Raw genomic sequence first — 24,542 nt, forward strand, 5'->3', positions numbered from 1 at the left:
GTCTTGCCTGGTGATTGCCGAGCGGTGTTCATTCATTCATCATGAGGGGAGCTCTGTGTGGGGGGACCTGATGGAGGTTTACAAGATTATGACAGGCTTGGATAGAGTTTAAAAGATTGTAAGGGAAAAGTTTTTCACACACAGGCTGGTGAATGCCTGGAACGCGCTGCTGGAGGAAGTGGTGGATTCTATAACAATGAGGCATCGGGATAGATTCATGAATAGGCACGGAATAGAGGGATTGGAACCACGTAGAGGCAAGAAAATATTACATTAGAGAGGCATATGTGTGGGCACAGACTTGGTGGGCTGAAGGGCCTGTTCCTGTGCTGTACTGTTTGTACTTTGAGATGAGGAAGAACTTCTCCACTCCGAGAGTCGTAAACCTGTGGAATTCTCGAGCACAGAAAGCTGTTGGCGCCAGTTCGTTAGATATGTTCAAGAGGGAACTGGACGTTGTCCTTGTGGCTAAAGGGATCAAGGGGTATGGAGAGAAAGTGGGAGTGGGATACTGACAGTGCATGATCAGCCGTGATCATATTGAATGGTGCAGGCTCGAAGGGCTGAATGGCCTCCTCCTGCACCTATTTTCTGGGTTAGATTAAAACTAAAGAAACATTGATGACATAACGCTTTTTTCAAGCTAGCAGAGAATTAACTCCTTTCTGATCACAGCTGAAGATGTATGGATATTTTTACAAGAATTGGGAATTACAAAATGTTAAGTTTTTGAATTGTCAGATATGTTCAGATGAATTAAGATGCGGAGATGCCGGCGTTGGACTGGGGTAAACACAGTAAGAAGTTTAACAACACCAGGTTAAAGTCCAACAGGTTTATTTGGTAGCAAAAGCCACACAGCCAAAGTACAGATGAATTAATCCATTGTGCCCCAAGCAGAATTCACTTTTTATGTTTAGTTTTACAGGAAACTGCAAGTGGAACCAGGTTTATATTGGCTTTAAAACTTGCAGATGTTTTTGTAGACTTAACATTGCAGCAATAGTCAGCCCACTTCGCAATCTAGTGAATGGGGTGGGGGCATCTCCATGAAGACTTACTAATGATCGAAGGAACGCAGAGTGTGCTGTTGCATTCAGCAGCTATAGGATTCCCAGATTGAACTTACTGATTCCACATGTACTGCCATAACAATGGGAATTAGGATAAAGCTGTAGTGACCCATCAACATGGAGATCATTAGCTACTGGTAACTTATTATTCTAGGAAGCCTGTCTCTCCATTCTCTCTCACCCCTCACACACTCACTTTCTGTCTGTCTGTGTGTCTCCCTCTGACTCTGTATTTATCTCTCTGTCTGTGTGTGTCTCTCTGTCTGTGTGTGTCTCTGTCTGTGTGTGTCTCTCTGTCTGTGTGTCTCTCTGTCTGTGTGTGTCTCTCTGTCTGTGTGTGTCTCTGTCTGTGTGTGTCTCTTTCTCTGGCTGTGTGTCTCTCTCTGTGTGTCTCTCTCTGTCTCTGTGTGTCTCTCTCTGTCTGTGTGGGTCTTTGTCTGTGTCCCCCTCTCTCTGTTTCTCTCTTGTTGCTGGGTGACGGCGCTTCGCCGCCATTGGGTGTTGGTTTGTGATTGATGTGCAGCTCAGCCAATGGCGGTGCGTTCTGAGTGGAAGCTGTGCGCTGATTGGCTGGTTGGTAACAATGGTCCATGGTGACTGTTGATAAGGGGGCGGGGCCAATGGGAGGCGCGGATCTCAGTCTGAGCCCGGACTCCGGCCACTGACCCCCAGCCCGGACTCCGGCCACTGACCCCCAGCCCGGACTCCGGCTACTGACCCCCAGCTCGGACTCCGGCTGCTGACCCAGTGCCCGGACTCCGGCCGCTGACCCCCCGCCCGGACTCTGGGCCCTGACTGTGACCGCTGGACTCTGGCCCCCTGACCCCCGCCATGTCGGTCACTCTCAGCCTGCTGGATTTGGCCAACCTGGCGGTCAGCCACCCGGAGCCGGGGATGGTGAACTTTGTGGCTCTGCAGGCGCTGCTTCACGCCATCATCCGGCACCTGGGCATCCAGGATGTCCAGAGCCCGCAGCGGCCGGAGCTGCTGCAGCTGCCGGACAGACTGAGGCCGCTGCCCGGGGCTGAGGCCGAGCCCCCGGGCCGGGCTCCGGAGCGGCAGCTGCAGCAGAGGCTGCGGGATGTGGAGCTCCGGCTGCAGGAGCTGAGCCGCTTACCCACCGCCAGCGAACTCCTCCAGCGGAGCAGGAGCGACGGCAACTCGGTGCAGGACATGTGGAGCTTGATGCAGCTGAGGAAGAGCACGGAGAGCAACAGGGAAGGAGTGGACAAGGTAACCCCTCACCCTTAACCCCTAACCCTCACCCTAACCCTCACCCCTAACCCTATTCCCTCACCCCAGCCCCTCACCCCTAACCCTAACGGGGAAGGAGTGGACACCCTAACCCCTCTCCCGAGCCCTGCTGTTTGCAGCTCCTCTCCATGGTGCTGAATGTTGCAGCATAACCAGCTCATTGCTCACTTTCTCCTTATTAAGTATTATTGACTAAAAGACAAAATTTAAAAAGATTTAGAAAGATGCAGCTTAATCCGGGATAGTCAGCACGGATTTGTGAAGGGCAAGTCTTGCCTCACAAATTTGAATTTTTTGAGGAGGTAACTAAGTGTGTTGATGAAGGTAGGGCAGTTGATGTCATATACATGGATTTTAGTAAGGCGTTTGATAAAGTCCCCCACTGTCGGCTTATGAAGAAAGTAAGGATAGAGTGTGGGATAGAGGGAAGTTTGGCCGATTGGATAGATAACTGGCTATCTAACAGAAGACAGAGGGTGGTGGTGGATGGAAAATTTTCGGACTGGAAAATGGTTACCAGCGGAGTGCCACAGGGATCAGTGCTTGGTCCTCTGCTATTTGTAATTTTTATAAATGACTTGGAGGAGGGGGCTGAAGGGTGGATCAGTAAATTTGCTGATGACACCAAGATTGGTGGAGTAGTGGATGAGGTGGAGGGCTGTTGTAGGCTGCAAAGAGATATAGATAGGATGCAGAGCTGGGCTGAAAAATGGCAAATGGAGTTTAACCCTGACAAATGCGAGGTGATTCATTTTGGTAGGACAAATTTAAATGTGGATTACAGGGTCAAAGGTAGGGTTCTGAAGACTGTGGAGGAACAGAGAGATCTTGGGGTTCATATCCACAGATCTCTAAAGGTTGCCAGTCAAGTGGATAGAGCTGTGAAGAAGTCCTATAGTGTGTTAGCTTTTATTAACAGGGGGTTGGAGTTTAAGAGCCGTGGGGTTATGCTGCAACTGTACTGGACCTTGGTGAGACCACATTTGGAATATTGTGTGCAGTTCTGGTCACCTCACTACAAGAAGGATGTGGAGACACTGGAAAGAGTACAAAGGAGATTTACCAGGATGCTGCCTGGTTTGGAGGGTAGATCTTATGAGGAAAGGTTGAGGGAACTTGGGCTTTTCTCTTTGGAGCGGAGGAGGTTGAGAGGAGACTTGATAGAGGTTTATAAGATGATGAGGGGGATAGATAGAGTGAACGTTCAAAGACTATTTCCTCGGGTGAATGGAGCGGTAACTAGGGGGCATAACTATAGGGTTCATGGTGGGAGATATAGGAAGGATGTCCGAGGTAGGGTTTTTACTCAGAGAGTGGTTGGGGTGTAGAATGGACTGCCTGCAGGGATAGTGGAGTCAGAAACTTTAGGAACATTTAAGAAGCTATTGGATAGGCACATGGAGTACTTCGGGATGATAGGGAGGAAATAGCTTGATCTGGGTTTCAGACAAAGCTCGGCACAACATCATGGGCCGAAGGGCCTGTTCTGTGCTGTACTGTTCTATGTTCTATGTTCTGTGTTCTAAAAGACAAAGTTGGGGGAGGGGGGGGGGGGTAAATAAATCGGACAGTGGGCAGCAGATTCTGCCCATGAAGGTTTCGTGAGGATGGCACAAAAAATGATTTTATGAACAATTCACGGCCGCAGCTTCAGTCTCAGTACAGGAATTCCAGCATTACTGTGTAGAACAAAAAGCCCATCAAAAACCAAGCAATTCACAGAATCATAGAATCCTACAGTGCAGAAGGAGGCCATTCGGCCCATCGAGCCTGCACTGACCACAATCCCACCCAGCCCTATCCCCATAACCCCATGCATTTATCCTAGCTAGTCCCCCTGACACTAAGGCAATTTAGCATGGCCAATCCACCTTAGGTCAATTGGAGAGTGGCTAAATGGTATTCACAAAGGGAGGTAGAGAGAAAACAGGGAACTACAGACCAGTGAGCCTAACATCGATATTGGGGAAGTTGCTAGAGTCCATTATCAAGGATTTCATAACTCGGCATTTGGAAGGCAGTGGTATAATCAGACAAAGTCAGCATGGATTTACAAAAGGGAAATCGTGCTTGACGAATCTATTGGAATTCTTTGAGGATGTAACTAGTAGAGTTGAACGAGGAGAACCAGTGGATGTGGTTTATTTAGACTTTCAGAAGGCTTTCAACAGGGTCTCACATAGCAAAATGCATGGGATTGCTCACTGGGATATATCTTTGTTGTGAGCCATGAACTATTTTCATAAACATTTACATTGCTAATCAATTGTCTTTTTTGCTAAACTCCTTTCCCAGTCCAGTCAGCTCTGCCCTCATCCCTTTGTAATAACCCCTATTTAGGTTTAGCACACTTGTTTCTGACCCAAGTTTCTCTATCTCAGGCAAACTTGGATTTCATTAGAAGAGTCATCAAACATAAGGGGTTGGTATCTGCTGAATAGACTTGCAGGAGACAAGGGGCGACACAGTGGTTCAAATCCCGGCTTGGGTCACCATCTGTGTGGAGTTTGCACATTCTCCCCATAGAACATAGAACATAGAACATTACAGCGCAGAACAGGCCCTTCGGCCCACGATGTTGCACCGACCAGTTAAAAAAAAAAACTGTGACCCTCCAACCTAAACCAATTTCTTTTCGTCCATGAACCTATCTACGGATCTCTTAAACGCCCCCAAACTAGGCGCATTTACAACTGATGCTGGCAGGGCATTCCAATCCCTCACCACCCTCTGGGTAAAGAACCTACCCCTGACATCGGTTCTATAACTACCCCCCCTCAATTTAAAGCCATGCCCCCTCGTGCTGGATTTCTCCATCAGAGGAAAAAGGCTATCACTATCCACCCTATCTAAACCTCTAATCATCTTATATGTTTCAATAAGATCCCCTCTTAGCCGCCGCCTTTCCAGCGAAAACAATCCCAAATCCCTCAGCCTCTCCTCATAGGATCTCCCCTCCATACCAGGCAACATCCTGGTAAACCTCCTCTGCACCCTCTCCAAAGCCTCCACATCCTTCCTGTAATGTGGGGACCAGAACTGCACACAGTACTCCAAGTGCGGCCGCACCAGAGTTGTGTACAGTTGCAACATAACGCTACGACTCCTAAATTCAATCCCCCTGCCAATAAACGCCAAGACACCATATGCCTTCTTAACAACCTTATCTACTTGATTCCCAACTTTCAGGGATCTATGCACACATACACCTAGATCCCTCTGCTCCTCCACACTATTCAAAGTCCTCCCGTTAGCCCTATACTCAACACATCTGTTATTCCTACCAAAGTGAATTACCTCACACTTCTCCGCATTAAACTCCATCCGCCACCTCTCGGCCCAACTTTGCAACCTGTCTAAGTCTTCCTGCAAACTACGACACCCTTCCTCACTGTCTACCACACCACCGACTTTGGTGTCATCAGCAAATTTGCTAATCCACCCAACTATACCCTCATCCAGATCATTAATAAATATTACAAACAGCAGTGGCCCCAAAACAGATCCCTGAGGTACACCACTTGTAACCGCACTCCATGATGAATATTTACTATCAACCACCACCCTCTGTTTCCTATCCGCTAGCCAATTCCTGATCCAATTTCCTAGATCACCCCCAATCCCATACATCTGCATTTTCTGCAGAAGCCTACCATGGTGAACCTTATCAAACGCCTTACTAAAATCCATATATACCACGTCCACTGCCTTGCCCCCATCCACCTCCTTGGTCACTTTCTCAAAAAACTCAATAAGGTTAGTAAGGCACGACCTACCTGCCACAAAACCATGCTGACTATCACCTATCAATTCATTACTCTCCAAATAACTATAAATCCTATCCCTTATAATTTTTTCCAACATCTTGCCGACAACAGAAGTGAGACTCACCGGTCTATAATTCCCGGGGAAGTCTCTGTTCCCCTTCTTAAACAATGGGACAACATTCGCTAACCTCCAATCTTCTGGTACTATACCAGAGGCCAACGACGACCTGAAGATCAGAGCCAACCTTCTGTTCTTGACATACCTATAGAACGCCTTAGGATTCTCTTTAACCCTATCCGCCAAAGTCTTCTCATGTCCCCTTTTAGCCCTTCTAAGCTCGCTCTTCAACTCCCTCTTAGCCAATCTAAAGCTTTCTAGTGCACTACCCGAGTGCTCACGTCTCATCCGAACATAAGCCTCCTTTTTCTTTTTAACCAACAAAGAAATTTTTTTGGTGCACCACGGTTCCCTAGCCCTACCAATTCCTCCTTGCCTGACAGGGACATACCTATCACAGACTCGCAGTAGCTGCTCCTTGAAAAAACTCCACATGTCGGACGTTCCCAGTCCCTGTAATCTCCTAGTCCAACCTATGTTTCCTAATTCTCTCCTAATAGCCTCATAATTACCCTTCCCCCAGCTAAAACCACTGGCCCGAGGTTCATGCCTATCCCTTTCCATCACTAAGGTGAACGTAACCATGTCTGCGTGGGTTTCCTCTGGGTGTTCCGGTTTCCTCCCACACTCTAAAGATATGTGGGTTAGGTGGATTGGCCACGCTGAATTGTCCCTTAGTGTCAGGGGGTTATGGGGATAGAGTCTGGGTGGGATTGTGGTCGGTGCAAGTTTGAAGGGCCGAATGGCCTCCTTCTGCACTGTAGAATTCTATGAGACATGAAGAAATTGTAAATTCACCGATACAAGTTTCCCAGGAAAGATGTGCCCAATGGGAGAAGAGGGGACAGATATGCCAACAATACAAATACTTTTTCTGTCACTTATTTTCATGGGATGTGGGTATCACTGGTCAGGTCAGCATTTATTGCCCATCCCTTTTTGCCCTTCAGAAGGGGGTGGTGAGCTGCCTTCCTGAATCGCTGCAGTTCCTGAGGTGTAGATACACCCACAGTGCTGTTAGGGAGGGAGTTCTAGTGTTTTGACTCAATTGAAGGAAACCAGATTTCATTAAAAAAGTGTTGACATAATTTCAAATCTTAGCTATGGAAGTTTTAGTGAAACTGCAAGTTACATTATGTGACATGCGTGTTGATATAGTGACTTCACATTTGTAGCACTATGGACTATATTTCCATATTCTGTTTGATCAGCTAGCTATACAGTCTGTTCACTGATATTACAATGGACTGGTATCCTACAGCATTCAATAGAACCTGTGATATTGACTGAATAAAGGCATCAACAAAGCTCCTTATTGTGGAGATGTGGGAATGCTCGTGAACCTGTTGTACTTCAGTGGTTTGGAACAATGGACTTTGTTACTTTACCAGCGTCAACAAGAGATGATTCAGACAGAAAACAGCAATTAATTTATAAACATCCATCTTCATTGTGCTTTGTTCCCTAAGGGAGGGGGAAACAAGTGATTTGGCATTAGCACCATTTAAGAGGCATCTGGATGGGTACATGGATAGGGGGGGAATAGAGGGATACGGACCCAGTCAGGGCAGAAGGTATTTTTTTGTAGTTTAGTTCGGGCATCATGATCAGTCAGGCTTGGAGGGCCGAAGAGTCTATTCCTGTGCTGTAATTTTCTTTGTTCTTTGTTAGTCACAAACCCCAGACCCTAGAACCAGGCAGTCCTACATTGTCCAAAGGATGAGATGTTAAACTGAAACCCTGTGTGTGAGCTCAAATGAACACAAGGCATTCCATGGTGCTATTTGAGGAGGAATATTAGTGTTCTCCTGTGTCATGTCCAACATTTATCCTTTAACAGAAAAATCTATCAATTCACCTCTGAGCTCTTTGCCAACCACACAAAAACTGATTACATTTACTTATAGAATCATGACTCCAGTTCAATGGTACTTCTATGGCTGTACTTTTATTCTATCCTTTACTCCGTGGCAGTGTTCTCCTCTCTCATATACACACAAATCATTTAGTATCTCAGTCAATGCCCTCTGCCTCCACCAGAATCATAGAATCCCTACAGTGCAGAAGGAGGCCATTCGGCCCATCGTATCTGCACTGACAACACAGGCCCTATCCTTGTAACCTCACGTAATCCCCCTGACACTGAGGGGCAATCCCACCCAGATCGGTTCCCCACAGCCCCAAGTATTTATCCTGCTAATCCTCCTAATCTACACATTTGCGGCATTAAGGGGCAATTTAGCACAGCCAATCCACCTAACCTGCACATCTTTGAGTGTGGGAGGAAACCGGGGCATACGGAGGAAACCCACGCAGACACGGGGAGAACATGCAAGTTCCACACAGACAGTGAGCTGAGGCCGGAATTGAACCGGGTCCCTGGCGCTGTGAGGCAGCAGTGCTAACCACTGTGCCACCATGCCGCCTTTCCCTTCGAGTCCCTTTGATTTCCTCATTGGCCTAACCCTCCATAGAACCATAGAACCATAGAAAATTACAGCTCAGAAACAGGCCTTTTGGCCCTTCTTGTCTGTGCCGAACCATTTTTTGCCTAGTCCCACTGACCTGCACTTGGACCATATCCCTCCACACCCCTCTCATCCATGAACCCGTCCAAGTTTTTCTTAAATGTTAAAAGTGACCCCGCATTTACCACTTTATCCGGCAGCTCATTCCACACTCCCACCACTCTCTGCGTGAAGAAGCCCCCGCTATTATTCCCTTTAAACTTTTCTCCTTTCACCCTTAACCCATACCCTCTGGTTTTTTTCTCCCCTAGCCTCAGCGGAAAAAGCCTGCTTGCATTCACTCTATCTATACCCATCAAAATCTTATACACCTCGATCAAATCTCCCCTCAATCTTCTACGCTCCAGGGAATAAAGTCCCAACCTATTCAATCTCTCTCTGTAACTCAGCTTCTCAAGTCCCAGCAACATCCTTGTGAACCTTCTCTGCACTGTTTCAACCTTATTTACATCCTTCCTGTAACTAGGTGACCAAAACTGTACACAATACTCTAAATTCGGCCTCACCAATGCTTTATATAACCTTACCATAACACTCCAACTTTTATACTCGATACTCCGATTTATAAAGGCCAATGTACTAAAGGCACTCTTTACGACCCTATCCACCTGTGACGTCACTTTTAGGGAATTCTGTACCTGTATTCCCAGATCCCTCTGTTCAACTGCACTCTTCAGAGTCCTACCATTTACCCTGTACGTTCTACTTTGGTTTGTCCTTCCAATGTGCAACATCTCACACTTGTCTGCGTTAAATTCCATTTGCCATTTTTGAGCCCATTTTTCTAGTTGGTCCAAATCCCTCTGCAGAGAAGGGACGGGGATTTAAAGCAGGAATTTCTGGAGCTGGGCTGGAAGCTGAGAGCCAAGACAAAACATGTGGTCATCTCTGGTACGTTGCCGGTGCCACGTGATAGCGAGTTGAGGAACAGGAAGAGAGTGCAGTTGAACATGTGGTTGCAGGGATGGTGTAGGAGGGAGGGTTTCAGATACGTGGATAATTGGAACACATTCTGGGGAAGGTGGGACCTGTACAAACAGGACGGGGTGCACCTGAACCAGAGGGGCACCAATATCCTCGGAGGGAAATTTGTTACGGCTCTTCAGGGGGGTTTAAACTAATTTGTCAGGGGAGTGGGAAAAGGAGTTGTAGTCTAGAAGTCAGTGAGGGTGGTGAGGTATTGGGGAAGGTATCAGGGTCAAGGGTGGGTACCGGTAGACAGGAAGGTGGGTTGAAGTGTGTCTACTTCAATGCAAGGAGCACCCGGAACAAGGTAGATGAACTTGGGGCATGGATTGGTACTTGGGACTACGATGTTGTGGCTATTACGGAGACGTGGGTAGAACAAGGACAGGAATGGTTGTTGGACGTTCTGGGGTATAGATGTTTCACTAAGTGTAGGGAAGCTGGTAAAAGAGGTGGAGGAGTGGCATTGTTAATCAAGGATAGTTTAACGGCTGCGGAAAGGCACTTCGAGGGGGATCTGCACACTGAGGTAATATGGGCTGAGGTTAGAAATAGGAAAGGAGCGGTCACGTTGTTAGGAGTTTACGATAGGCCCCCAAATAGTCATAGAGATGTGGAGGAAGAAATTGCTAAGCAGATTATGGATATGTGTGGGGGTCACAGGGTAGTTGTCATGGGGGACTTTAACTTTCCAAATATTGATTGGAACCTTTGTAGGTCAAATAGTTTGGATGGGGCAGTTTTTGTGCAGTGTGTGCAGGAGGGTTTCCTGACACAATATGTGGATAGGCCGACAAGAGGTGAGGCCACATTGGATTTGGTCATGGGAAATGAACCGGGCCAAGTGTTAGATTTGGTTGTGGGAGAGCACTTTGGAGATAGTGATCACAATTCGGTGTCTTTTGTTATTGCAATGGAGAGGGATAGGGCCGTACGGCAGGGCAAGGTTTACAATTGGGGGAGAGGTAATTATGATGCGATTAGGCAAGAATTAGGGGGCATAGGTTGGGAACAGAAACTGTCAGAGAAAGGAACTAATGAAAAGTGGAACTTTTTCAAGGAACAAATACTGGATGTCCTTGATAGGTATGTCCCTGTCAGGCAGGGAGGAAATGGCCGAGTGAGGGAACCATGGTTCACGAAAGAGGTGGAATGTCTTGTGAAAAGGAAGAGTCCCAAGTCCCAAGTACCAATCCATGCCCCAAGTTCATCTACCTTGTTCCGGATGCTCCTTGCATTGAAGTAGACACACTTCAACCCACCTTCCTGTCTACCGGTACCCACCCTTGACCCTGATACCTTTCCCAATACCTCACCACCCTCACTGACTTCTAGACTACAACTCCTTTTCCCACTCCCCTGACAAATTAGTTTAAACCCCCCTGAAGAGCCGTAACAAATTTCCCTCCGAGGATATTGGTGCCCCTCTGGTTCAGGTGCACCCCGTCCTGTTTGTACAGGTCCCACCTTCCCCAGAATGTGTTCCAATTATCCACGTATCTGAAACCCTCCCTCCTACACCATCCCTGCAACCACATGTTTAACTGCACTCTCTCCCTGTTCCTCATCCCTGTAGGGATGAGGAAACAAGGTTCAGATGGCTCGATTGAGGGTTACAAGTTAGCAAGGAATGAGCTGAAAAAGGGGCTTAGGAGAGCTAGGAGGGGACGCGAGAAGTCCTTGGCGGGTCGGATCAAGGAAAACCCCAAGGCTTTTTACTCTTTTATGTGAGGAATAAAAGAATGACCAGGGTGAGGTTAGGGCCGGTCAAGGACAGTAGTGGGAACTTGTGTATGGAGTCAGTAGAGATAGGCGAGGTGATGAATGAATACTTTTCTTCAGTGTTCACCAAGGAGAGGGGCCATGTTTTTGAGGAAGAGAAGGTGTTACAGGCTAATAGGCTGGAGGAAATAGATGTTCGGAGGGAGGATGTCCTGGCAGTTTTGAATAAACTGAAGGTTGATAAGTCCCCTGGGCCTGATGAAATGTATCCTAGGATTCTTTGGGAGGCAAGGGATGAGATTGCAGAGCCTTTGGCTTTGATCTTTGGGTCCTCGCTGTCCACGGGGATGGTGCCAGAGGACTGGAGAATGGCGAATGTTGTTCCTCTGTTTAAGAAAGGGAATAGAAATGACCCTGGTAATTATAGACCGGTTAGTCTTACTTTGGTGGTTGGTAAATTGATGGAAAAGGTCCTTAGAGATGGGATTTACGACCATTTAGAAAGATGCGGATTAATCCGGGATAGTCAGCACGGATTCATGAAGGGCAAGTCGTGCCTCACAACTTTGATAGAATTTTTTGAGGAGGTAACTAAGTGTGTTGATGAAGGTAGGGCAGTTGATGTCATATACATGGATTTTAGTAAGGCGTTTGATAAGGTCCCCCATGGTCGGCTTATGATGAAAGTGAGGAGGTGTGGGATAGAGGGAAAGTTGGCCGATTGGATAGGTAACTGGCTGTCTGATCGAAGACAGAGGGTGGTGGTGGATGGAAAATTTTCGGATTGGTGGCAGGTTGCTAGCGGAGTGCCGCAGGGATCAGTGCTTGCTCCTCTGCTCTTTGTGATTTTTATTAATGACTTAGAGGAGGGGGCTGAAGGGTGGATCAGTAAATTTGCTGATGACACCAAGATTGGTGGAGTAGTGGATGAGGTGGAGGGCTGTTGTAGGCTGCAAAGAGACATAGATAGGATGCAAAGCTGGGCTGAAAAATGGCAAATGGAGTTTAACCCTGATAAATGTGAGGTGATTCATTTTGGTAGGACAAATTTAAATGTGGATTACAGGGTCAAAGGTAGGGTTCTGAAGACTGTGGAGGAACAGAGAGATCTTGGGGTTCATATCCACAGATCTCTAAAGGTTGCCAGTCAAGTGGATAGAGCTGTGAAGAAGTCCTATAGTGTGTTAGCTTTTATTTACAAGGGGTTGGAGTTTAAGAGCCGTGGGGTTATGCTGCAACTGTACAGGACCTTGGTGAGACCACATTTGGAATATTGTGTGCAGTTCTGGTCACCTCACTATAAGAAGGAAGTGGAAGCGCTGGAAAGAGTGCAGAGGAGATTTACCAGGATGCTGCCTGGTTTGGAGGGTAGCTCTTATGAGGAAAGGTTGAGGGAGCTAGGGCTGTTCTCTCTGGAGCGGAGGAGGCTGAGGGGAGACTTAATAGCGGTTTATAAAATGATGAAGGGGATAGATAGAGTGAACGTTCAAAGACTATTTCCTCGGGTGGATGGAGCTATTACAAGGGGGCATAACTATAGGGTTCGTGGTGGGAGATACAGGAAGGATATGTTCTGTGCTGTACTGTTCTATGATATCAGAGGTAGGTTCTTTACGCAGAGAGTGGTTGGGGTATGGAATGGACTGCCTGCAGTGATAGTGGAGTCAGACACTTTAGGAACATTTAAGCGGTTATTGGATAGGCACATGGAGCACACCAGGATGATAGGGAGTGGGATAGCTTGACCTTGGTTTCAGATAAAGCTCGGCACAACATCGTGGGCCGAAGGGCCTGTTCTGTGCTGTACTGTTCTATGTTCTAAGCTTTGAAAACCTTCCTCACTGTCCACTACACCTCCAATCTTTGTATCATCAGCAAACTTGCTGATCCAATTTACCACATTATCATCCAGATCATTGATATAGATGACAAACAACAATGGACCCAACACCGATCCCTGCGGCACACCACTAGTCACAGGCCTCCACTCAGAGAAGCAACCCTTCACAACCACTCTCTGGCTTCTTCCATTGATGTGGAGATGCCGGCGTTGGACTGGGGTAAACACAGTAAGAAGTCTCACAACACCAGGTTAAAGTCCAACGGGTTTATTTGGTAGCAATTACCATAAGCTTTCGGAGCACTGCTCCTTCGTCAGATGGAGTGGAAATGTGCTCTCAAACAGTGCACAGACACAGAAATCAAGTTACAGAATACTAATTAGAATGCGAATCTCTACAGCCAGCCAGGTCTTAAAGGTACAGACAATGTGGGTGGAGGGAGCATTCAACACAGGTTAAAGAGATATGTATTGTCTCCAGACAGAACAGCTAGTGAGATTCTGCAAGACCAGGGGGAAAGCTGTGGGGGTTACTGATAATGTGACATAAATCCAACATCCCGGTTTAGGCCGTCCTCATGTGTGTGGAACTTGGCTATCAGTTTCTGCTCAGCGACTCTGCACTGTCGTGTGTCGTGAAGGCCGCCTTGGAGAACGCTTATCTGAAGATCCAAGGCTGAATGCCCGTGACTGCTGAAGTGCTCCCCCACAGGAAGAGAACAGTCTTGCCTGGTGATTGTCGAGCGGTGTTCATTTATCCATTGTCGTAGCGTCTGCATGGTTTCCCCAATGTACCATCCCTCAGGACATCCTTTCCTGCAGCGTATCAGGTAGACAACGTTGGCCGAGTTGCAAGAGTAGGTACCGTGTACCTGGTAGATGGTGTTCTCATGTGAGATGATGGCATCCGTGTCGATGATCCGGCACGTCTTGCAGAGGTTGCTGTGGCAGGGTTGTGTGGTGTCGTGGTCACTGTTCTCCTGAAGGCTGGGTAGTTTGCTGCGGACAATGGTCTGTTTGAGGTTGTGCGGTTGTTTGAAGGCAAGAAGTGGGGGTGTGGGGATGGCCTTGGCGAGATGTTCGTCTTCATCAATGACATGTTGAAGGCTCCAGAGGAGACGGCATCTCTCCATCTACCCGCTTCTCTCCTTCTCTCCATCTACCCGCTTCTCTCCTCTCCATCTACCCGCTTCTCTCCTCCTCTCCATCGACCCGCTTCTCTCCTTCTCTCCATCTACCCGCTTCTCTCCTCTTTATCTACCCACTTCTCTCCTTCTCTCCATCCACCCGCTTCTCTCCTTCTCTCCATCTACCCGCTTCTCTCCTCTTTATCTACCCGCTTCTCTCCTTTTCTCCATCCACCCGCTTCTCTCCTTCTCTCCATCTACCCGCTTCTCTCCTCTTTATCTACCCGCTTCTCTCCTTTTCTCCATCCACCCGCTTCTCCTTCTCTCCATCTACCCGCTTCTCTCCTCTCCATCTACCCGCTTCTCTCCTTCTCTCCATCCACCCGCTTCTCTCCTTCTCTCCATCTACCCACTTCTCTCCTTCTCTCCATTTACCCGCTTCTCTCCTTCTCTTTATCTACCCGCTTCTCTCCTTCTCTCCATCTACCCGCTTCTCTCCTTCTCGCCATCGACCCGCTTCTCTCCTCTTTATCTACGCACTTCTCTCCTTCTCTCCATCCACCCGCTTCTCTCCTTCTCTCCATCTACCCAGTTTCTCTCCTCTTTATCTACCTGCTTCTCTCCTTCTCTTTATCTACCCTCTTCTCTCCTTGTCTCCATCTACCTGCTTCTCTCCATCTCTCCATCCACCAGCTTCTCTCCTTCTCTCCATCTACCCGCTTCTCTCCTTCTCTCCATCTACCCGCTTCTCTCCTTCTCTCCATCTACCCGCTTCTCTCCTTCTCTCCATCTACCCAGCTTCTGTCCTTCTCTCCATCTACCCGCTTCTCTCCTTCTCTCCATCTACCCGCTTCTCTCCTTCTCTCCATCTACCCGCTTCTCTCCTTCTCTCCATCTACCCGCTTCTCTCCTTCTCTCCATCTACCCAGCTTCTGTCCTTCTCTCCATCTACCCGCTTCTGCTGTTTGTAATATTTATTAATGATCTGGATGAGGGTATAGTTGGGTGGATTAGCAAATTTGCTGATGACACCAAAGTCGGTGGTGTGGTAGACAGTGAGGAAGGGTGTCGTAGTTTGCAGGAAGACTTAGACAGGTTGCAAAGTTGGGCCGAGAGGTGGCGGATGGAGTTTAATGCGGAGAAGTGTGAGGTAATTCACTTTGGTAGGAATAACAGATGTGTTGAGTATAGGGCTAACGGGAGGACTTTGAATAGTGTGGAGGAGCAGAGGGATCTAGGTGTATGTGTGCATAGATCCCTGAAAGTTGGGAATCAAGTAGATAAGGTTGTTAAGAAGGCATATGGTGTCTTGGCGTTTATTGGTAGGGGGATTGAATTTAGGAGTCGTAGCGTTATGTTGCAACTGTACACAACTCTGGTGCGGCCGCACTTGGAGTACTGTGTGCAGTTCTGGTCCCCACATTACAGGAAGGATGTGGAGGCTTTGGAGAGGGTGCAGAGGAGGTTTACCAGGATGTTGCCTGGTATGGAGGGGAGATCCTATGAGGAGAGGCTGAGGGATTTGGGATTGTTTTCGCTGGAAAGGCGGCGGCTAAGAGGGGATCTTATTGAAACATATAAGATGATTAGAGGTTTAGATAGGGTGGATAGTGATAGCCTTTTTCCTCTGATGGAGAAATCCAGCACGAGGGGGCATGGCTTTAAATTGAGGGGGGGTAGTTATAGAACCGATGTCAGGGGTAGGTTCTTTACCCAGAGGGTGGTGAGGGATTGGAATGCCCTGCCAGCATCAGTAGTAAATGCGCCTAGTTTGGGGGCGTTTAAGAGATCCGTAGATAGGTTCATGGACGAAAAGAAATTGGTTTAGGTTGGAGGGTCACAGTTTTTTTTTAACTGGTCGGTGCAACATCGTGGGCCGAAGGGCCTGTTCTGCGCTGTAATGTTCTATGTTCTATGTTCTATGTTCTCTCCTTCTCTCCATCTACCCGCTTCTCTCCTTCTCTCCATCTACCCGCTTCTCTCCTTCTCTCCATCTACCAGCTTTTCTCCTTCTCTCCATCTACCCGCTTCTCTCCTTCTCTCCATCTACCCGCTTCTCTCCTTCTCTCCATCTACCCGCTTCTCTCCTTCTCTCCATCTACCCAGCTTCTGTCCTTCTCTCCATCTACCCGCTTCTCTCCTTCTCTCCATCTACCCGCTTCTCTCCTTCTCTCCATCTACCCAGCTTCTGTCCTTCTCTCCATCTACCCGCTTCTCTCCTTCTCTCCATCTACCCGCTTCTCTCCTTCTCTCCATCTACCCGCTTCTCTCCTTCTCTCCATCTACCCAGCTTCTCTCCTTCTCTCCATCTACCAGCTTCCGTCCTTCTCTTTTGGTTGTGTTGTTAATACTGTTGAAATAATGAAACCAAACAGTGGGTGGTGCTGGGAACGCTGTCTTCCCCCTCCACTCTATCACCCCGCCCCCCCACCTTGCAATTTGTACCTCACCCACAAGACAATGTGATGATCTTTAAGATGTGGTGATCTGTTGCTTTTGCCTCATTGCTTTATTATCCTTTATTTTCAGTTTTTTTTACCATATCTGTCCCATTGTAGCCAACGAATCACCTGCATTGGGTTTTCTTCTCCCTCCCAATCTGCTACCTCAAAGATGTATTGTTGAACGCAGCCTATTTGACATCCACATACAACTCCAAAAACACAATATTAGGTTCAACGTGTACACCAACGACAGCCCACTCTCAGCAACACCTCGTTCAAGCCTTCAACTGCCTCTGATTTGTCAGCTTGCTTGTTTGACATCAAGATAAGCAGAAATTTCCTCCAATTAAATATTGAGAAGAGCAAAGCCATTTTGTTTGAACCTCACCAGTCTCTGATGAAGGGTGGTGATCCAGACTCGAAACATTGGCTCTATTCTCTCTCCACAGATGCTGTCAGACCTACTGAAATTTTCCAGCATTTTCTGTTTTTGTCCGTAGTCATTATCTCCAGAAGCCAGACTCTTCTCCTTGTCTGACTCAAAGGTGACGCCACATCCCCTCCCTCATTAATCTGCCTGCTTCCACCTCCACAATGTCGCCCCGCTCTGTCTTTGCTTTATTTATCTGTGGCTATATCTTTCATCCACGTCTATGTTACCTCCAGACTGAACTAGTCCAATGGCCTCCATGATGGTCTTTCAACCTGTCCCCTCTATAAATGTCAGCTCATCCAACACTCTGCCCATACTCTAACTCTCAGCTCCTGTTCACCTCTCACCCCTGTACTCACTGACCTGCATTAGTTCCTACTTCAACAAAGCCTTCATTCCAAAATTCTCATGCTTGTTTTAAACTCTCTCTGTGGCCTCTCCCCTCCCTATCTCTATCGTCTTCTCCAGCTCCACAACCATACGAGATCTCTGCACTCATCTCATTCTAGCCAATTCCCAATTTTGATCGCTCCAGTTATCTGGCTCCAGAATTCTCTCCCTAAACCTCTCTGCCTCTCTCAACCTCTCATTCCCTCTTTCTCCTTAATGATGCTTCACACCTGCTTCTTTCACTAAGCTTTTGGCCGCCTCTTTCAACATCTCGTGTGGCTTGGTGTCAAATTTTTACTGCATTAAGAGATGTTATATAAATGCAATTTGTTGTGCATTTCCCACCTCTTGAAATCTGTCATTCAGTAAACTATCCATCTTTGTTTTTCCACATCTAAACAATGGCACAGTGGTTAGCACTGCTGCCTCACAGTGCCAGGGACCCAGGTTTGATTCCCGGCTTGGGTCACTGTCTGTGTGGAGTCTGCACATTCTCCCCATGTCTGCGTGGGTTTCCTCCAGGTGCTCCGGTTTCCTCCCACAGTGCAAAGATGTGCAGGTTAGGTGGATTGGTCATGTTAAATTGTCCCTTTATGTCCCTACCATGGAATCGGTACATGGTAATCAGCAGTTCTCCTTGCCCATCTTTGAGCTGATCTGTGAGAATTGATTGGGCCTGGGGTCAACGTTGACTCCCAAGGCCACTCTCTCCTGACCGGGACAGGACTTACCCAGGGATGGTGGCTCTGCACTCTTTATAAGGTATGACTCAGTGAGGATGAGTATGTTAATGTGCTCCTTGACTAGTCTGTGGGGCAGCTCTCCCACTTTTGGCACTAGCCCCAAATTGATGAAAGACTTTTCTGGACCACTGGGCTGGTGCGCCTGTGTCATGTCAGAGTCTAACGCCTGCTATACTATCAGCTTTAGTGAAATTGTTATTCTGAACACTTTAGTGTTTCGTGTGTATTGTGGTCATTTCTTTGCTGTGCTGGGGACCCAGGCCGTTATTGTTGATGGGATCCATGTTACTGAGGCAAGGACTGGAATGTTGGTCTGAACTGAGCTGAGGAATTTTGTAGCAGAGAAATGGCATGTTTGTGCTTGTTGAGTTTCTGAGCGAGAGACGACAATGAATGTTGAAGGCTTGCCACTCGCTCTGATGTGAACATAATGTACTTGTTTAGTTGTTTGTCATCAGTCTGTCTTGGTGATTGGCCCTTACACAAACCAGTTTGAGGTGTTCAGACTTGTTTTACTGTTCTGACGAACTGTAGCTTTGGGTCAATGGGTGTGTTTAGTGCCACAACATGGTCTATTGCTTTCCCCTGACTCCCAGCCATGGAGGAGATATTAAATCAGCAGAATCAGTGAAGCAAGTACTATTACTCAGAGTTCTTGCTCCAACTCACTAACATTAACATTCCACAGATTGTCGATAAACTTTCAGCCTTACCACGCTGCCAAGTAGGGCGGTGGAGGCAGACACGCTGACATCGTTTGAGACTTATCTGGATAGTCACATGAGCAGCCTGGGAATGGAGGGATACAAACGATTGGTCTAGTTGGACCAAGGAGCGGCACAGGCTTGGAGGGCCGAATGGCCTGTTTCCTGTGCTGTACTGTTCTTTGTTCTTTCTTTGTTCTTTGTTGTTCCTCAACATAGAAAATAGGAGCAGCAGGAGGTCATTCAGCCCTTTGAGCCTGCTCCGCCATTCAGTATGGTCATGGCAAATCATCCAACTCAATAACCTGATCCCCCCCTTCCTCCAATATCCTTTGATCCCCTTCACCTCAAAGTGCGATATCTAACTGCTTCTTGAAAACATTCAATGTTTTCACCTCAACTGTTTTCTGTGGTAGTGAATTCCATAGACTCACCATTCTCTGGGTGAAGACATTTCTCCTCATCTCTGTCTTAAAAGGCTTACCCTGTATCCCCACCATCAGGAACATCCTTTCTGCATCTACCCTGTCTAATCCCATAGAATTTTATAAATTTCTATGAGATCCCCCCTCATTCTTCTAAACTCCAGTGAATATAATCCTAATCGACTTAGTTTTTCTTCATATGACAGACCTGCCATCCCAGGAATCAGCCTGGTAAACCTTTGCTGTACTCCCTCTATAGCAAGAACATCCATTTCAGGTAAGGAGACCAAAACTGCAAAACTTCCCAAATGTTTTGCTATAAAATCTTTGATAACAGACTCTAGAATTTATCCCACCACCGACATCAGTCTGACTAGTCTATAATTCAGTTTTCTCTCTACCTCCATTTTTTAAATAGTGGGGTTACATTCGCTTCCCTCCAATCTGTAGGAACTGTTCCAGAGTCTATAGAATCTTGGAAGATGACCACCAATGCATCCACTATTTCTTGAGCCACTTCCTAGTACTCTGGGATGCAGATTCAGATGTGGAGATGCCGGCGTTGGACTGGGGTAAACACAGTAAGAGTTTTAACAACACCAGGTTAAAGTCCAACAGGTTTATTTGGTACCAAATGCCATTAGCTTTCGGAGCGCTACTCCTTCGTCAGATGGAGTGAATATCTGCTCTCAAACAGGGCATACAGAGACACAAAATCAAGTTACAGAATACTGATTAGAATGCGAATCTCTACAGCCAACCAGGTCTTAAAGATACAGACAATGTGAGTGGAGGGAGCATTAAGCACAGGTTAAAGACATGTGTATTGTCTCCAGACAGGACAGCCAGTGAGATTCTGCAAGTCCAGGAGGCAAGCTGTGGGGGTCAGCACCTCACTGTACCGCAAGCCCACTGATAACCTCACGATGCTCCACTTCTCCAGCTTCCACCCTAATCACATTAAAGAAGCCATCCCCTACGGACAAGCCCTCCGAATACACAGGATCTGCTCGAATGAGAAGGATCGCAACAGACACCTCCAGACGCTGAAAGATGCCCTCATAAGAACAGGATATGGCGCTCGACTCATCGATCAACAGTTCTGACGCGCCACAGCGAAAAACCACACCGACCTCCTCAGAAGACAAACACGGGACACGGCGGACAGAGTACCCTTCGCCGTCCAGTACTTCCCCGGAGCGGAGAAGCTATGGCATCTCCTCCGGAGCCTTCAACATGTCATTAATGAAGACGAACATCTCGCCAAGGCCATCCCCACACCCCCACTTCTTGCCTTCAAACAACCGCACAACCTCAAACAGACCATTGTCCGCAGCAAACTACCCAGCCTTCAGGAGAACAGTGACCACGACACCACACAACCCTGCCACAGCAACCTCTGCAAGACGTGCCGGATCATCGACACGGATGCCATCATCTCACATGAGAACACCATCTACCAGGTACACGGTACCTACTCTTGCAACCCGGCCAACGTTGCCTACCTGATACACTGCAGGAAAGGATGTCCCAAAGCATGGTACATTGGGGAAATCATGCAGACGCTACGACAACGGATGAATGAACACCGCTCGACAATCACCAGGCAAGACTGTTCTCTTCCTGTTGGGAAGCACTTCAGCAGTCACGGGCATTCAGCCTCTGATCTTCGGGTAAGCATTCTCCATTGTCTACAGGAACAGTGCCAGAAGACTGGAGGATAGCAAATGTTGTCCCCTTGTTCAAGAAGGGGAGTAGGGACAACCCTGGTAATTATAGACCGGTGAGCCTTACTTCTGTTGTGGGCAAAGTATTGGAAAGGATTATAAGAGATAGGATTTATAATCATCTAGAAAGGAATAATTTGATTAGGGATAGTCAGCACGGTTTTGTGAAGGGTAGGTCGTGCCTCACAAACCTTATTGAGTTCTTTGAGAAGGTGACCAAAGAGGTGGATGAGGGTAAAGTGGTTGATGTGGTGTATATTGATTTCAGCAAAGCATTTGATAAGGTTCCCCATGGTAAGCTTTTGCAGAAAATACGGACACATGGGATTGAGGGTGATTTAGTGGTTTGGATCAGGAATTGGCTAGCTGTAAGAAAACAAAGGGTGTTGGTTGATGGGAAATATTCATCCTGGAGTTCAGTTACTAGTGGTGTACCGCAAGGATCTGTTTTGGGGCCACTGCTGTTTGTCATTTTTATTAATGACTTGGATGAGGGCGTGGAAGGATGGATTAGTAAATTTGCGGATGACACTAAAGTCGGTGGAGTTATAGACAGTGCGGAGGGGCGGCACGGTAGCACAGTGGTTAGCACTGCTGCTGCACAGCTCCAGGGACCTAGGTTCGATTCCCGGCTTGGGTCACTGTCTGTGTGGAGTTTGCACATTCTCCTCGTGTCTGCGTGGGTTTCCTCCGGGTGCTCCGGCTTCCTCCCACAGTCCAAAGATGTGCGGGTTAGGTTGATTGGCTATGCTAAAATTGCCCCTTAGTGTCCGTAGGTTAGAGGGATTAGTGGGTAAATATGTAGGGATATGGGGGTAGGGCCTGGGTGGGATTGTGTTCGGTGCAGACCCGATGGGCCGAATAGCCTCTTTCTGTGCTGTAGGGTTTCTATGATTCTATGATTTCTATGATTCTAAGTGGCAGATTACAGAGGGACATAGATAAGCTGCAGAGCTGGGCTGAGAGGTGGCAAATGGAGTTTAATGCGGAAAAGTGTGAGGTGATTCACTTTGGAAGGAGTAACAGGAATACAGAGTACTGGGCTAATGGTAAGATACTTGGTAGTGTGGATGAACAGAGGGATCTGGGTGTCCATGTGCATAGATCCCTGAAAGTTGGCACCCAGGTTGATAGGGTTGTTAAGAAGGCGTACGGTGTGTTAGCTTTTATTGGTAGAGGGATTGAGTTTCGGAGCCAGGAGGTCATGCTGCAACTGTACAAAACTCTGGTGCGGCCGCACTTGGAGTATTGCGTACAGTTCTGGTGGCCGTATTATAGGAAAGATGTGGAAGTGTTGGGAAGGGTGCAGAGCAGATTTACCAGGATGTTGCCTGGTATGGTGGGAAAATCGTATGAGGAAAGGCTGAGGGGCTTGAGGTTGTTTTCGTTAGAGAGAAGAAGGTTAAGAGGTGACTTAATAGAGGCATACAAGATGATCAGAGGATTAGATAGGGTGGATAGTGAGAGCCTTTTTCCTCGGATGGTGTTGGTTAGCACGAGAGGACATAGCTTTAAATTGAGGGGTGAGAGATATAGGACAGATGTTAGAGGTAGGTTCTTTACTCAGAGAGTAGTAAGGGCATGGAATGCCCTGCCTGCAGCAGTGGTGGACTCGTCAACGTTGAGAGCGTTCAAGTGGTTATCGGATAAACATATGGATGATATTGGAATAGTGTAGATTAGAGGGGCTTTAGATTGGTACGACTGGTCGGTGCAACATTGAGGGCCGAAGGGCCTGTACTGCGCTGTAATGTTCTATGTTCTAAGGTGGCCTTGACGACACACGACAGCGCAGAGTCGCTGAGCAGAAACTGATAGCCAAGTTCCGCACACATGAGGACGGCCTAAACCGGGATCTTGGGTTCATGTCACACTATCTGTAACCCCCACAGCTTGCCTCCTGGACTTGCAGAATCTCACTGGCTGTCCTGTCTGGAGACAATACACATCTCTTTAACCTGTGCTTAATGCTCCCTCCACTCACATTGTCTGTATCTTTAAGACCCGGTTGGCTGTAGAGATTTGCATTCTAATCAGTATTCTGTAACTTGATTTTGTATCTCTGTGCCCTGTTTGAGAGCAGATATCCACTCCATCTGACGAAGGAGCAGCGCTCCGAAGGTTCATGGCATTTGCTACCAAATAAACCTGTTGGACTTTAACCTGGTGTTGTTAAAACTCTTACTATGTAGATTCAGACCCAGGGAATTTATCAGCCTTTAAAAGATTGAAAGGGTGCAGAGGCGATTTACAAGGATGTTGCCTGGATTGAGTGGCATGCCTTATGAGGATAGCCTGAGGGAGCTCGGTCTTTTCTCCTTGGAGTGACATAGGATGAGAGCAGACCTAATAGAGGTATATAAGATGTTGAGAGGCATAGATCGAGTGGACTCTCAGAGGCTTTTTCCCAGGGTGGAAATGGCTGCTACGAGAGGACACAGGATTAAGGTGCTGGGGGGTAGGTACAAGGGAAATATTAGGGGGAAGTTTTTCACACAGAGCGTGGTGGGCGAGTGGAATCGGCTGCCGTCAGTGGTGGTGGAGGCAAACTCAATAGGGTCTTTTAAGAGACTCCTGGATGAGTACATGGGACTTAATAGGATGGAGGGTTATAGGTAGACCTAAAAGGTAGGGATATGTTCGGCACAACTTGTGGGGCCGAAGGGCCTGTTTTGTGCTGTAGTTTTTCTATGTTTCCATGTTTAATCCCATCAGTTTCCCGAAAACCATTTCTCTACTAATACTGATCTCAAAGAACAAAAGAACAAAGAAAATTACAGCACAGGAACATGCCCTTCGGCCCTCCAAGCCTGCACCGACCATGCTGCCCGACTTAACTAAAACCCCCTCCCCTTCCGGGGACCATATCCCTCTATTCCCATCCTATTCATGTACTTGTCAAGACACCCTTTATCCGCTTCCACTATCTCCCCCAGCAACGGGTTCCAGGCACCCACTACTCTCTGTGTAAGAAATCTGCCTCGTACATCTCCTTTAAACCTTGCCTCTCGCACCTTAAACCTATGCCCCCTCGTAATTGACTCTTCCACCCTGGGAAAAAGCTTCTGACTATCCACTCTGTCCATGCCTCTCATAATCTTGTAGACTTCTATCAGGTCATCCCTCAACCTCTGTCGCTCCGGTGAGAACAAACCAAGTTTCTCCAACCTCTCCTCATAGCTAATGCCCTCCATACCAGGCAACATCCTGGTAAATCTTTTCTGTACCCACTCCAAAGCCTCCACATCCTTCTGGTAGTGTGGTGACCAGAATTGAACACT

Source organism: Mustelus asterias, chromosome 12 (assembly GCF_964213995.1).
Source record: "Mustelus asterias chromosome 12, sMusAst1.hap1.1, whole genome shotgun sequence".
NCBI classification, from domain to species: domain Eukaryota; kingdom Metazoa; phylum Chordata; class Chondrichthyes; order Carcharhiniformes; family Triakidae; genus Mustelus; species Mustelus asterias.